The sequence below is a fragment of the Hippoglossus stenolepis genome, chromosome 2 (genome assembly GCF_022539355.2).
Source record: "Hippoglossus stenolepis isolate QCI-W04-F060 chromosome 2, HSTE1.2, whole genome shotgun sequence".
Lineage (NCBI taxonomy): Eukaryota > Metazoa > Chordata > Actinopteri > Pleuronectiformes > Pleuronectidae > Hippoglossus > Hippoglossus stenolepis.
Window position 1 is genome coordinate 25,211,002 of NC_061484.1, and position 16,253 is coordinate 25,227,254.

The following is a 16,253-nucleotide window of genomic DNA, read 5'->3' on the forward strand; positions in this document are numbered from 1 at the left end:
CTCAGAGAAAGAAAACTACCAAAACACATTTTAACAGTTAAAAAGAATAATACATAGAAACCTCAGAGAGCCACATGAGGGATCCTCTCTTGACGGACAGAAGTGCACAGATACCGCGTAAAGGTAGAACATCAGAAGATAAGATTTTGACAGAATAAACACTTTGTAGCATAATGGAAGGTCAATATACGATGGATTATTGTCGTAATGGCTCGAGTATCTGAGGAGAAATATTATATATCAAGCAGTCTTGTTGTAATCATAGTCCATGTTCAGCTGCCACTTTCATCAGGTCCAATTAATTACGATCAGATGCCAACACGATACATGATCCGCTTTTTTTGAACATCAGGATCAGCCAGCTAGACACAGGATCCACCAGGTTTAAATCATCGCTTTAATAACTCTGTAGTCTATTTGAGTTTACAGAACCAGCTGCCTCATATAAAATCAACCCAAACTCCAGCATAGAGAGGCTGGAGGTGAATGGTCTGGACTCTGTGGGAGGAGAGTCATGGTGTCAGAGACGCTGTAGAAGGACAGAACACCTGCACTGTGATCCAAAGTACACTCACTTGAGGACCAAGGACCTGACACTGGGAGTCCTGATCCTGTTGTAAAAAGATATAATTGTTTCCATGACACTGGTGTAACAACCTAAGATTTATCATTGGTCCAAAGATACATCCTGAGTCTCCTGCTCTGCTGATGTTTTTGCTGTGATCGTTACACTTAACTCTCCTCTCACTTCATACCCACCTCCCCAGTAACAACGTCCAGTCAGACTTCTCTCTACTCAGGACCTGAGGCCAACCAATGAATCTGTCTGGGTGATCAGAATAAGACTGTTCTTCACTCATAAATGCTACTTTTCTGTTTCCCCCAGATAATAACAGATGTTTGTTTACTGTGTCATGGATCCATGTGATTTCTGCAATAGTTTTCATAAGCTGCCTGGTCCTGGCTCTGGTTGTGGCAGTAAAACATCCACTCTGAGACAATAATCTGTAAATTTTTTTGTCTCGTCTCACTTTGGGAATGTCCTGTGCAGTCAGACCTCTGATCTGTGACATAAGTTACGTCACGTCCGTAAAGTACCCTTGTGAGGACGGATCCTGAAGCTGGATGAGGTGTGTAGATTCACTGAGGGTGACAGTGAGGGGTAGTTGTGTAGAAACTGGTTGTGATCCTCTGTGTCTGAGAGCTGCTTCAGTTCATGGTCTTTCCTCTTCAGCTCAGTGATCTCCTGCTCCAGTCTCTCCTGAAGCCTCTGACTGACTACTTCAGTTTGCTATTGCTTGGATCTGATCTGCTTTCACATTTGTATTTCTTTTCTTCAGCAGACGGATCAGCTCTAGTGAAGATTCTCTACCTTCACCCTCTACTGCTTTATCAGCAGAGCCAGCTGATGAACTCCTCCTGTTGGAAGCCAGCTTCAAGGCATCTTTCTCTCTGTCCTGACTCGGATTGTTCGGCCTCCCCAGCCCGAGCTCTTCTCTGCCTCTCAGTCCTTTCTCATTGTAGCCACTGCCTGGCCTTTATGTCTCCATCCTGAGTAGATAACAGATACACTGCTGATCAGTGGCAGAACATCTTCATCACCCACCACACGTATTAATATGCCTCCTGAGCTTTCCGAGGCTCCACTCAGCTTGTGCTTCTTAAATGGAGGTGACTGAAGATGAGGCTGGAGGTAAGCTTTTCAATAAGAGGCGCAACAAACCAAATGGTATCCTGAGAGTTTTCAGTTTTCCCAGTGCAGAAATCACAGGCCACATCTTCAGGTCCAGCATGAGCAGCATCAGCAGGAGCAGCTTGAGTCCAGTCTTCACCTCTCACTCAAATCAGCCGATGGAGGCTTTTTTCCTGCATAGGCCTCGTAGCTGTCTGTCTACACTGAGGCAGCAGCTGTGGCCTCTCTCTCCTCCCTCTCTTGTCCCAGCATTACAGTCATAGACAGTAGCTGTGTCTGACAGCTAGTAAAGGTCACCGATCCTCAGCTGCTCCAGACAGATCAACAGCAGAATCTTTCTCAGTTCCAGTTGATTTTCAAGGTGCCAGTTTCACCTGGTGTCATTGACTGTAGAATAGACCACTCTTCCTGGAATGGATACAGATCTCTGACCCCTCCCTCTCCTTCACTCCTCAGTGACTCATCTCCACAGCTCAGCTTGTTGTTCACTGTCCTTACACGCATGGGACACCTGTGAAGGGAGGAGACAAAGAAATTTTCTGACTGGGAGGAGCTAAGGCTGTGTTTGTTGGTTTTGAGGGATTTTACTGCATTTACATGCCTGTTCATAATTGCTAATAAGATGGAGCTTTCAGTGAGAGGCAGAGGTGCTATCCTTCATTCACACATAAGTAACAAAGTCAAATCAAATAGATGTGCATTTAATAATAATAAATCGATCTTTTATTTAGAGTAAAGCACATCTCAAAACAAAGACTAACTGTTCCCTGTCTTGACTTTCTGCAGAAACTGCTTGCTTCTTCACAAAAATTTTGTTTAGCTTTTTAAATAATAGCAGAGTAAATCGTTTTTGAGTTAGATTTTAAAATCTATGAGAAAAGTGAAACATAACTTACCTTCATGCAAAGAGAGAGAACACTAGACCTAAATCAGAAAACACTGACTCTAGTGGCAGCTCAGTTGTATGTGCAGTGGTGAGGGACTTTAATGTGTTTATGAGATGTGATTTGTTCTGAATGACTGATCTCACACACCTGAGATGCAAAATTGTATATTCGCTGTGTGTTTAAAATCACAGCAGGATCATAAAGTACCTAAGCCACTAGGCCCATGAACATGAAGATCAGAATGCATCACAGACATACCAAGGAACCCCAAACTGAAAAACTAAAAGACCCAATCAAACCTAGATGTATTTCAAATTTAAATCTTTTAAATATACTTCAAATTTTCAATGATGGGTGAAATATTTTTTCTTCCCACCAAAGCAATAAGGCCACTGATGCTAATGATCAGAACGGTTGATAGAAAACTGTCTGTCTTAATTCCACAATAAACCATTCATATTCTGGATCATAAAGATACAGGCAATTACATTATCATCCATTTGTTAAAATGAGAAATGTTAATCCAATTGTCCAAACCTCCGCACAATCTATGCTAAAGAGGAAATAAAATTCCTGGACTGTTTCTAAATTCATGTGTTCTTCTACTTGGTCCTTCATAATTATACTTTCACAAACATTTCATGTAAATCGGTGTGAAGCAGTTTAATAGTAATCCTGTAATGTAAGAAAATAGAATCAAATATCGTGAGACAGAGCAGGTAGTAATGACTTTGAATATATTTAAAGTTAGTTCTACCTACACAAAAATAAATGGGTAATATAAATAAGGATGTTTGTAAAAAGGACCAGTCCTAGACACACAATTTGATCACGCAGAGGTCATGACACTATGTATTAAACATTATTCATTAAATCATGGGTTAAAGGGAAGCTGCAGATGCATGTGTACAGGTTGAGTGGGTTGGAGTGTTACCTGCGGAGGGGACTACAGATCTCCGAGAGGAATGATTTCTTCGCTGATAAAAACTCTGATATTCTCTTTCCCAGTCAGCTCACTGCCGCTGTCCAGCTCATCAGTTCACGCCTTGTAAAGACAAACATACAAACAGTCAGGAGATTTTACCAAACAAGAATTTGAGGGAAGTGAAGGCATTACAAAAAGGAGAGGTTTCACTTCTATACACAAAGGATGAGATTGTATTGTGGCAAGAATAATAAAAATCATTGTTTTTGGCACATATTCGACAAACGGTTGTTGTTTAGCAGTTGTTTCACAGCCTGTTTTGACAACTGGACAAATGCTAATTAAGTAGTTTCTATTGTTGTGTTGTTTCGATTTTTTTCATTAACTACAGTCAATCTTAAAAAGTCAATAACGTGACGCACTTGACTGTAGGATCGCTCGAGGCCGAGTCTTCAAGCAGGATTTAACACATAATGTCCACAGTTACGAACAATTGCTACTTTCGTCAGACTGTGTTGGCTTGTTGTTGTTTTTACAGAGACAAAATACTTTCTTACGTGAACTATATTCATTAGTTTGTCCAGTAGGGGGAGCTGTGAGACAGTAGCTGTTCCTGGTGGTGTGAAACTGTCGCCCTCAGAAAACAGAAAGTACAGCTGCTGCAGCAGCTGCTGCTGTTTGATTTTAAAGGTTTTACACAAAATATGGATGAGATATGTTAAACATCAGTTCTCTAGTGGATTCTGAATTCTCAAACCACAAATACAGTTTATCAAATGTGATATGAGAGCTATCAAACTCATAGAGAGGGACTCTGAATGATTATTCTCCAATGACTCTAGTTCAGATCATGAAATTGCACAACAGAACCACATGAGGCAGATAAATAAGCCCGTTCACTAAATATGCAAATACAATGAGGACAGAGTGGAGATCTACACTTTACAGAGATGACGGAATAAAAACAAACCAGGTTCCCACATTTACAATGTGACCTAACATCCCATAACACCATGGACTGTAACCAAACCAAATGTGAAGTCGATCTATGATAAGTTGACGCTTCTGAGTTCATTTCCCATCAAAGCCTGTTTCAATGACTTTGGTTCAGTGAGTTCATGGACACACAATCAGTTTGTTTCACCTCCATCTCACATGTGGAAAAGAAAAGAACCAACAATCAGCTCAATAGAGACACTCAGGATCACAGGTTATAAAACATCAGGGAACCTTATTTCTACATTGATTTAGAAAACAACAGCAACATTATTTCTTTCACAATATTCATGTCAGTAAACTGTAGAATCTGTCTTTACAAAGTGAGAACTGAATATCTGTGGTGGGCTACTTCTGTGCCTGAATGACAGCTGATCTCTGTGCGGAGCAGAAACGCCACGACGATGAACTTGAGCAACAAACATGGAGACAAAAGAAGTGAATGATAAAACACAGAATCCAAATCAATCAATCAATCAAAATTTTATTTGTATACCAGCACTCACAAATACAATTTGTCTCATATAGGGCTTTAACAAGGTGTGACATCCTCTGTTCTTAACCTCAACAAAGAGAAGGAAAACTACTAAAAACATTTTAACAGGTTAAAAAGAACATAGAAAACTAGAGACACATGAGGGATCCCTCTCCAGGACGACAGAAGTGCAATAGATGTTTGTAAGGAGAATATCACAGCAAGATAAGATTGATTAGAATAAATACTTTCTAGCATAATGGAAGGCTGTAATGAATTGATGGATTATTGTCAGTAATGGTTGAGTATCTGAGGAGAAATATTATATAACAAGCAGTCAATATAATCATAGTCCATGTTCTAGCTGCTACTCCATACTTCCAGTCCACCACTATCAGATGCCAATGATACAGATCCACGGACTATTACTTGTGGATCAGCCAGCGACACAGGATCCGCCAGGTTTAACTGTTTGCTTTTAATGATCGAGTCTATTTGAGTTTACAGAACTCAGCTGGGCCCATCACAAAACAACCATAATCGCATAGAGAGGTTGAGGACGTGGGCCTGGACTCTGTGGAGGAGAGTCATGGTGCTGAGACGCTGTAGAAGTGACAGAATACCTGCACTCTGGATCCAGAACACTTACCTGGAGGAGAGGACCTACACTGAGAGTGTTGATGCTGTTATAATAAAAGTAATAACTTTTTCATAACAATGTAACGAGTAAGATTTTAATACGTGTATCCAAAAACATTCTTTGTGAGTACCCCCTGCTCTAATGATATTCTTGTATGTGATCAGTTACATAAACTGGTCCTCCACCTTCACCTCCACTCTGCAACGTCCAGTCAGACTCTCTCTACTCAGGACCTGCCAACAACCAGTGAATCTGGTCTGGGTGATCAGAATAAGATCAATTTTTCTCATTACTGTTATATTTTTCTGTTTCCTCAGATAATAATATTGTTTGTGTATGTGCTTGGATCCAGTGTGATTTCCTGTGAATAGTTTAAGAAGTCAGCCTTCTGTCTTGAGCTCTACAGCAGTAAAACATCCACTGACATAATCTGTAAAATCTTTTTCTCACTCAGAATGTCCTGGGTAGTCGACTTCTGACATGTGACATTAATAGTTGCTGTCACTGGGCCCTCAAAGTTCTCAGAGGACGACCTGATGCTTAGGTGATGATGTGTGATTCACCATGGGTGACAGTGAGGTGGGTGTGCCGCAGGTAGGAACTGTCACGATCCTCTGTGTCTGAGAGCTGCTTCAGTTCATGGTCTTTCCTCTTCAGCCAATAGATTTCCTGTTCAGTCTCTCCTGAAGCTCTCTGACTCGACTCATCAGTTGCTACGCGGGATCTGATCTGCTTCTTCACATCAGAGCTTCTTTTCTCAGCAGACGGATCAGCCCAGTGAAGATCTTCACTGTCCTTCACTGCTTTATCAGCAGAGCCGCCGATGGCCTTCCTTCTGTTGAAGCAGCTTCATCTTTTCTCTCTGTCCTGAGTCCTCAGCATGATTGCTTTGTCCTCAGCCCGAGCTCCTTCTGCCTCTCGTCCTTCTGCTGCAGCTGTAACTGTGTCGTGGTCTTTATGTTCATCCATTGAGCAGATAATAGAGATACACTGCTGATCATGGCAAAGAACATCTTCTTGCCATCACCTGTAACGTGTGACGTACAGATGTCTCCTGAGCCTTCTCCCAGGCTCCATCACTTGTAGCTTCTTAAATGGAGGGACTGAGCAATGAGGCTGGAGGTAAGCTGTCAACAGAGCTAAACAAACCAATAAAATGACTTGAGAGCTTAAAGTTTTCCCAGTGCAGAAATCACAGGCCACATCTTCATCCACATAGCAGTGACTGTAGCAGTAGCAGCTTGGAGTCCAGTCTTCTCTAGCTCCTCCACAAATCAGCTAACATGGTGTGTGTGTGTGTTTTTCTCAGATAGCCCTGGTGTGAAGGGTCTGTCAGACACTGAGGGCAGCTGTAGCCTTCTTCATCCCCATTGTCCAGTGGGTGATACTCAGACAGTAGCTGTGTCCACAGCCATGACACCGGATCCTTCAGTGCATCCAGACAGATCGAACAACAGAATCTCTTCTTCTGTCCAGTTAGATTTTCTTGCTGCGCCATTTCAGCTTTCGGTGTGTCAGTGACTGCAGGTTTCATCTCTGAACAGAAACAGATCTCTGCTCCTCCTCTCTCCTTCACTCCTGCAGTGACTCATCTCCAACAGTTCAGGCTGTTGTCACTGGTCCCAGCACTGACACACCTGTGAAGGGAGGAGACACAGAGACATGGATCTTGACTGGGAGGGAGCTACATGAGTTTGTACTTGAGTTAATATATTTCAAAGTGATTATTGCACTGGGAACTGTCACATTCAGCTCACAACAGCACAGGTTGTAATATTCACATTCTTCAAAGTTTCCAGAAAGTTAACGAATCTTTTCATAAAATAGCAACAACTTACAAAGGGCTTCACAAATGAAAACACAGATGTAGCAAAAACAATAAACATACTACAGAGTCAAAGTATAAAAACAGACGGTAGGCATACAGAAATGTAATCATGAACACAATTTTAAAAACTAGTACAAAATAGTAGGTAGACTTGGATGTTGGATAATTGTTAATAATCATAAAATATGATTATTAAAATAATAAAATTATTAATTAAAAACAATAAAGTTATCAATTAAGAATAATGAAATAATTAATGAGAGAAACAATACAATTATCAATTAAGAATAATACAATTTGTAATTATAATTTATCAAAGACAATCCCTCATATCAGGGACCAACAATCCTAACTAAAAAGACTGTCTCTAGTACAAAATCTCAATATTTACTATTAATGATTATAAAATTACAGCATGCTAAAGTTCAAGCACTATTACTATGTTCCAGCTGTATTCACATACATATGCACAAATAATCACACAATACCGGTATTTTAAATACAATAGAATTTATTAAAGATAATATCAATGTTAATTAATGACTATTATCCTAACAAGAATCCACTATATTGAAGATAACAACACTAGCACTTACATAATGTGGGAGTCAAGATGGCGCACGGTCACGGGATGATTTGCTTATTACTGAAAACAAGACGGCGGTTCAACCACGTGATGTCGTGTTACTGGATCAAAATGGCTGTCTAAACTCGTGGTTTGACTCAACAGGAAATGGAGAACAAAGGATGCTTGTCTATCTCGTGGTTCAAAGCACCAAAGTGTCGAGATGCTAACATCGCACTATCTAAGTCCTTGTAATTCATGATAACACGTGGAATTGCAGATGAAATGAACTATAAAGGCAGGCGGGCTTAGAGAAGAGAGAGAGAGAGAGAGAAAAGAAAACATGCAAAGAACGATCAGAGGAGATTCAAACACCAGAGACAGTTTTGCGGGGTTTTACCATTCAAATTAAGCGGGATGGAATTGGGATCCGGGCCCAGCTGTAATGCATCTCCGCAAAATAGGTCTGACGATCACACAAGCCGCAGCGGGTCGGAAATGCAGACGGTCACGACGCGCTGGCACAAAACAAAAGGGACTCGGCGTCCTACACAAACATACACCAAATAATAACCCGCTAATGTTTTAAACCAGTCTCGCCCAGACATAAGCCCTTACTTGCTGCTGGTCAATCTGTTCGTTGATGTGCCGAGCTGCTGCTCCGGGAAGCAAGTGAATGGTGTCTGTGGCCTCAGAACAGCTGATTCGCCATGGGGTCTGTTGGCTCTCACATGGAAGTCCAGCTAAACTCGATGGCGGTCAAAAACATGGAGGCCCAAAAGCATTCTGGTGGTTTTGGCCTCATGTTGAGAGACGACCCTAGTCAGGCTTCAATGTGTGTTAGCTTCCTTGTCCTGGTTCATCCAATACTAGAATTAGACTCAAATCGGGCATTGATAACAGCACGTTTGAAGTTTGACTAAGAGTTTCCCTGACCAGCCTGCTACATATTTCCTCAAGCTTTGTTTCAGAGTCTCAGACACTTATTTCTAAAACTCGGTCCCTCAGTGTTGGGCTGAGCTGTTACAACAGCACATGCAGCCAGAGATGATACAGACTTACAGCAAAAGAATGGAGTTCTAAAGAAGAAAATGACAAAGAGCAAAGGAACCATGTCAACTGTTCAGGCTTTATCTAAGAAATGATAAACTGTTTCTAAACTTGTTTCTGCTAATACGAGTGACAATTGCCAAAGTTCTTTCTGTTCAGAAACAGTTGGATGAAGTTTGTCTGTGACGGAGCAAAAGAATCGATCCCAGTCAAGCCAGGAACCGAATCCTGAATGTTTTTACTGTTTACTGTTTTAACTCTGCATAAATTACAAACCTCTTCAAGCAGCAACGTCTGTTTTGTGGGTTAAACTCTCAGACAAATTTGGGGTCAAGTGAAGTTTTGATCAAGTCTGACCAAACTGAGCTGGCCCAGGACCGCCTGTCCGTGAGGTGGATTGACGTGAAACACTGAAGCAACACTTCGACAAACTCATGAAGTTTCATCCTCAAGAAAATCAACAGCACAAGGCAAATCCAGGAACTTACCTTCAAGTCCACAACATCACAATATCTCCAATATGTGGCTTGTGTCAGGACTCAACTCAACGCCTTCACTCTGAAACTTCACCTGCAACCACATTTCCACTTTTAAATCTGTGTGAATAACTTCATCCACTGAGAGAGATCACAAACAACATCTGAATGAAAATCAAATGGAGTGTAAAGAAAACTTTGCTCACTCTCTGCGATGAAGCTGATTAGTGCAGAAAGCTGCAAAGACAGAGACTGAACAGTTTCAGAGGAAACTGCCTCAGTTATTCTCTCACAGGAGTTTCACTTTGTCTCCATCAGCTTTGATTTATCCTGAATGAAGACAAAGAATGACTGGATTTTATTCTTATTTCAACTTTCCGCTTCTTCACACACAGATTTGTATTGTTTATGTGCTATATAAGAGATTTAAATGCAGAATCACATGTATAAGAAACAGATGTGATATAGAGCTGCAGAACAAACCCCAGAGGGACCATCAGGACATCCAATGGAACTGCTAGTTCAGATCATGGAAATCAAAAAGAACAGAAACTAATGAGCAGCAGATAACATGCCCGTTCACTAAATATACAAATACAATGAGTACCCAGTGGATCTAAACTTTTACAAAGATGAGCCGTGATAAAACAAAAAACCAGGTTCCACATTTACAATGTATCTTTAACATCCTACAACACTGATGGATCAAACCGCAAACTAAGTGAAGCTGATCTGCTGGGACATGTTGACGCTCTGAGTTCATTTCATCAGTAAAGTCTGTTCAATAATTTTGTTCAGTGAACATGACATGCACTGTGCTCGTTTCACCTCCATCTCACGACGTGGCATGAAAAGAACCAATACAATTAGTCATTGATGATGATCAGGATCAATACAGGTTATAAAACATCAGGGAACCTTTATTTCTACATTGATTTAGAAAACAACAGCAAATATCATTTCTTTCACACACATCATAAAGTCAGTGTAATTGTAGAATTCTGTCTTCTGTGGTGCAGGAAGGTCAGTGTTTGATTGACAGCTGATCTCTGTGCGGAGCAGAAACGTCACGACGACGAACTTTGAGCAACAAACATGGAGACAAAAGAAGTAAATGATAAAAACACAGAATCTAAATCAATCAATCAATAAAATTTTATTTGTATAGCCCATATTCACAAATACAATCTGTCTCATAGGGCTTTAACAAGGTGTGACATCCTCTGTTCTTAACCCTCAACAAGAGAAAGGAAAAACTACCAAAAAAAACATTTTAACAGTTTAAAAAGAACATAGAAACCTCAGAGAGCCACATGTGAGGGATCCCTCTCCCAGGACGGACAGAAGTGCAATAGATGCCTCGTGTAAAGGAGAACATCAGCAAAATAAGATTGATTAGAATAAACACTTTGTAGCATAATGGAAGGTCAATGAGTTGATGGATTATTGTCAGTAATGGTCGAGTATCTGAGGAGAAATATTATATATCAAGCAGTCTTGTTGTAATCATAGTCCATGTTCAGCTGCCACCTCAATCGTGGTCCACCACCACTATCAGATGCCAACACGATACAGGATCCGCCATTGTGTCTGGGAGCTGCTTCAGTTCATGGTCTTTCCTCTTCAGCTCAGTGATCTCCTGCTCCAGTCTCTCCTGAAGCTCTCTGACTCGACTCACTTCAGTTTGCTGCTTGGATCTGATCTGCTGCTTCACATCAGAGCTTCTTTTCTTCAGCAGACGGATCAGCTCAGTGAAGATCTTCTCACTGTCCTTCACTGCTTTATCAGCAGAGCCATTGACGGCCTCCTCCTCCTGTTGAAGCAGCTTCACATCTTTCTCTCTGTCCTGGACTCTCTGCTGGATTGTTTGTCTCCTCAGCCCGAGCTCTCTCTGCCTCTCAGTCCTTTCTGCTGCAGCTGTAACTGTGTCGTGGTCTTTATGTTCATCCACAGAGCAGAGATAACAGATACACTGCTGATCAGTGCGGCAGAACATCTTCATCACCTCATCGTGACGAGAGCAGATGTTCTCCTGGAGCTTCTCCGAGGGCTCCACCAGCTTGTGCTTCTTAAATGGAGGTGACTGAAAATGAGGCTGGAGGTGTTTTTCACAATAAGAGGCTAAACAAACCAAACAGGACTTGAGAGCTTTCAGTTTTCTCCCAGTGCAGAAATCACAGGCCACATCTTCAGGTCCAGCATAGCAGTGATCAGCAGGAGCAGCTTGGAGTCCAGTCTTCTTCAGCTCCTCCACTAAATCAGCTAACATGGTGCTTTTCACCAGGACAGGCCTCGGTGTGAAGGTCTGTCTACACTGAGGGCAGCTGTAGCTTCCTCTCTCCTCCTCTTTGTCCCAGTGGGTGTTAATACAGCTCAGACAGTAGCTGTGTCCACAGCCAGTAGTCACCGGATCCTTCAGTGGATCCAGACAGATCGAACAGCAGAATCTTTCTCTGTCCAGTTGATTTTCTTGCTGCGCCATTTCAGCTGGTGTCAGTGACTGTGGAATAGTTTAACTTCCTCTGAGCAGAAACAGATCTCTGCTCCTCCCTCTCTCCTTCACTTCCTGCAGTGACTCATCTCCCACAGTCCACACCTTGTTGTTCACTGGTCCTTACACTGACACATCTGTGAAGGGAGGAGACAAAGAAATATCCTGACTGGGAGGAGCTGGTTGTGTTGTTGGTTTTTTGCTCATTGTGGGAACTGTTGGGTTTGATTATTTACTCTGTATCACAATTTTGACCGAGTCATAATGTTTAGTTAATAAAATTTAGTTTCTCTTTATTTTACATGGTAAGTCATGTTTTGACTGAGTATTTCATCACCATGGTCATTTCTACTTCATTCACCACACAGACATTATCTTTATATCTTTTCTAACATTCATTTACCTCAATAAAACAAATGACACTGTTTGTTTCTATCATCATAAAGTGCCGCCTCCGTATGAATGAGTCCAAACATCAAAAATCAAAGTTCAAGTGGGATCATATTTTTTAGTGCAGGGTTGTAACCTTACATTACACTTGGTGTTTTTCTGTCTCTGAGCACTCACTGTATATCTCCTCCTATTCCTCACTTGACTCTGTCATGAAAACCTAAACATCCATCATGGAACCAAGACCCTGGAGCTGCAGCTTAACGAATATATATAACAGCAGTGAGCCGGTGGGGAAACGATGGGGCGGCTGCTGTCTCCACAACAGAAGGACCAGGCAGCTGAAAGTTACAGCCACACCACATTAACACCACCACCCCCCCACAGAGAACCAGGAGAATCTACATGTGAAGAAATGACTGATGTGGTTTATATCTTGTGTTAAAGTCTAATGTTGCAGGTTCAGGTACATTCATGTACATTCTATACCTTTTCCAGTAAGTGCTTTATAGATAAGGATTAGCTGACTGGTGTTTTCTTACACTAGGTGTGTTCAGGTTAATGAGGAAGAAGATCTCTGCAGCCTTTAGTGTCCGACCTCACTTTTCCATTAGTGATCAACTATGAACCTGAGAGGTGTGAATGCACAAAGACCAACTGTTCCCTGACCGGTGACTTTCTGCAGAACTGCTTTGTTTTCATACAAAATTTAACTCAGCTTTTTTTTTATTGAAACACAGTAAATGGTTTTTGAGTTAGATTTTAAAATCTATGAGAAAAGTGAAACATAACTTTGATCTTTATGCAGAAGAGAAAAGAGAGAGAACACTTTCAGAACTTAAACTTCAGAAACAACGACCTCTAGTGGCAGCTCAGTGTTGTGTTGGCAGTTGTGAGGACTTAATGTGTTTTATGATGTGATTTGTTCTGAATGTGACTGGATCACACACATCCTAGATATAAAACTATGTATTCCTGTGTTTTAAAATCACAGCAGGATCATAAAGTACCTTGGTTACCAGCTCCACATGAACATGAAGACCAGAATGCATCACACAGACTTGTTTAAACCCCAAATAAAAAAATCTTAAGCCCTAATCAAACCTAGATTTATATCAAATTAAAAATTGTGATGGAAATCTGGAAATACAAGAGGCTGGTAACACCAAAGTTATCTACGTGTATTTTAATAGGGGCTTTCTGCAGAAAGGATCAACACAGAGAGTCACAAGGATCTCAGAGTGAAGATGGAGAACAGTCCAATACAAGGATCTTATATAGGAGGACTAAGTCTGCCTCTCTGAACCAATCCAGACTGGTTCTGTAGGCGCAGGAGAGAGAGAGAATCTAAACACAAACAACTGATTTACATGTGTTTCCTAAGGAGATAAGCAGACATGCATTCCGTTCTTTGGAGAGTAAATAAGTGGCTAAAGGGTCTGGCAGTTTTCAGGTCATAAACAGTTCAGACCATAAAACAGCTCAGGTCATAAAAGTCTTTAGACAGGTCTGCAAAAACTTACACTCAACTACAAAATAGTTTTCAACCACACTTAATTAATTTTTCCAATACATTTCCTCCTTTTTGTCATTTATGACAACACAAGAGAACTACTGTAAAAATCAAATACATCAATTCACAAGGATTCAAAATGCATCATCATCAGCACTGTAGAAGAAAGCAAACTGCTGTTGCTGTGGACACAGGCATCCTGACATGTAGATTTACAATCCTGTGTCACCCTCGCATTGAATGGGGTCATAAAGGTTGTATAAGGAAGCAAGGAGTCATAAAGACCTGACTGAGGAGCTGGCCCAATATTCAGATGATTGGGAAAACAACTAATACAGTTGATGGGAGGAAAAGTACAGTTCCTCTAAGGCCACACAGGCCTGGCTGTATTCACTGTGTGTACAGTGGGTGGATGGTCTGGTCCTGGAACTCTCTTGCAGTGCCTGGAATCACACGTTGTCATTTCAGCGACCTCGTCTGCTGTGTGTGTTGTTAGCATGTTCTGGTACGGTCCTGTAAGTTGGAGTTCCTGTAAGTGAGCCGTGGGGGTGGTTGAGTCGACCTGAAAGAGAATGTGTGAAGCAGGTAGTGGCTGGCGAGCAGTTGCTCTTGCTGTTGCACCCGCTCCGGCATTACCCTGTGATACTGGGTCATTATTAAAAGTGTGAGCATCACATTTACATACTGCAACCTGTTTGGGGAGGAGGATAGCATCAAGCATCAGAGACACTAGAGCATGATATACAATTGGTTTGTCTCTGTTTCCAAATCGTGCAAAAATGATGTACTACACCACATGCATATCTACTGTCTATGTAGATATTGACCCTTTTCCCTTCAGTCAATTTGCATGCTTCAATGAGAGCAGTGAGCTCTGCTGCTTGTGCAGACAGAGAAGCAGGGAGTGGTCATGCAATCAATGTATCACGTGCTGTTACCACAGAGAAACCAACTTGATTTGCTCCTTCTTGTCTGAATTGCGAGATGCTGATCCATCCACAAACAGTTCAAAGTCTGGATTCTGCAAAGGTGTTTCATGTAAGTCTGGTCTGGAAACAAACTTCAGCTATTGTTACTACACAGTTGTGTTGTTCACCATCTCCTTCTGTTAGAAGAAGAGTAGCTGGGTTTAGAACATTACATCTTTTCACAGTGATGTTAAGCATTCCCAACAGAATAGCATGTTATAGATAGCATCATAGACACAGCATTTGGGATCAGCAGGGTGAGTGGGGAGTATCCTACTAAATCCTTGGATACCATGACAGTCTTATCTGAAGCTGCTACAGCTCTAAGACAAGTAAGGAGGCCTGCAGCAACAGGATCAAGTTTTGCTGAGAAAAATGCCACAGGTCTCTGTTTGCCCCCATGGTCTGGGAGTAGCACTGATGTCATGTAGCCCCCCTTCTCGTCAACTGCCTGTGTGAAAGGTGGGACAGGGTTCAGTAGTCCTAAGGTCAGGGTCGTTTGTAAGGTCAGTTTCAAGTCAGTGAAAGCTTTCTCTGCGTCATCAGTCCATGTCACCTCACTATATGCTTGTAGGCCTTGCCCGTGTGCGATTGCGCTGAGGGCTCCTCGAGGACAGCATAGTTAGGAATAAATGATCTGCAATAAGAGCACATTCCCAGGAATGACATCACTTGTTTCTTTGTGACAGGTTTTGGAATATTTTGAATTGCTAATACTCTCTTAGGGGAGAGGGATTTGCCCTCTGCTGTGATCACATGCCCTAAAAATGAAACTTGTTCTTTTGCAATTTTTCAGGTTTGCTTTGTGGCCTTCTGCAGCTAAATGTTAAGAGAGCTAAGAGAGCCACAGTATCATTTTCACATTGTTCTTTAGTTGGAGCACAAATCATTAAATCGTCAACATATCGTAAAAGTGCACTTCCTGGTGTTATCTCTAATGAGCTCAAGCTTTCTTTTAGTGCCTGGTTGTAAATGGTCGGTGATTCACAATAGCCCTGACACAGGCGTGTGAATGTATAACTTTCTCTGTTGAACTCAAATGCAAACCAGTATTGGGTGTCTTTATCAATTCGAACGCTGAAAAATGCATTTGCCAGATCAACAACAGAGAACCATTTACTATCTGGCGGAACTTGGGAAAGGATTGTATAAGGATTTGGAACAGACAGAGCGCATTGTTGTACTGCGGCGTTGACAACTTACAAATCTTGGATGAATTCGCAAATCATCAGGTTGTGTTTTATCAAAATATTCTTCCCCCTGGAAAAATTGAAGTGTGCACTAGTGAATCCTTGCGAATGTAGCGAGGTGGGAAAGCGGGGATAGTGATAGGTTGCCACAACGCCACCTGGGGAA

The 16,253-nt window shown here is 41.6% G+C and overlaps 1 pseudogene; it reads right to left on the reverse strand.

The window, feature by feature from the left end:
• Positions 1 to 440: 440 nt before the first annotated feature.
• Positions 441 to 12,117, reverse strand: LOC124854565 (annotated as a pseudogene).
• Between the last annotated feature and the right edge of the window lie 4,136 nt (positions 12,118 to 16,253).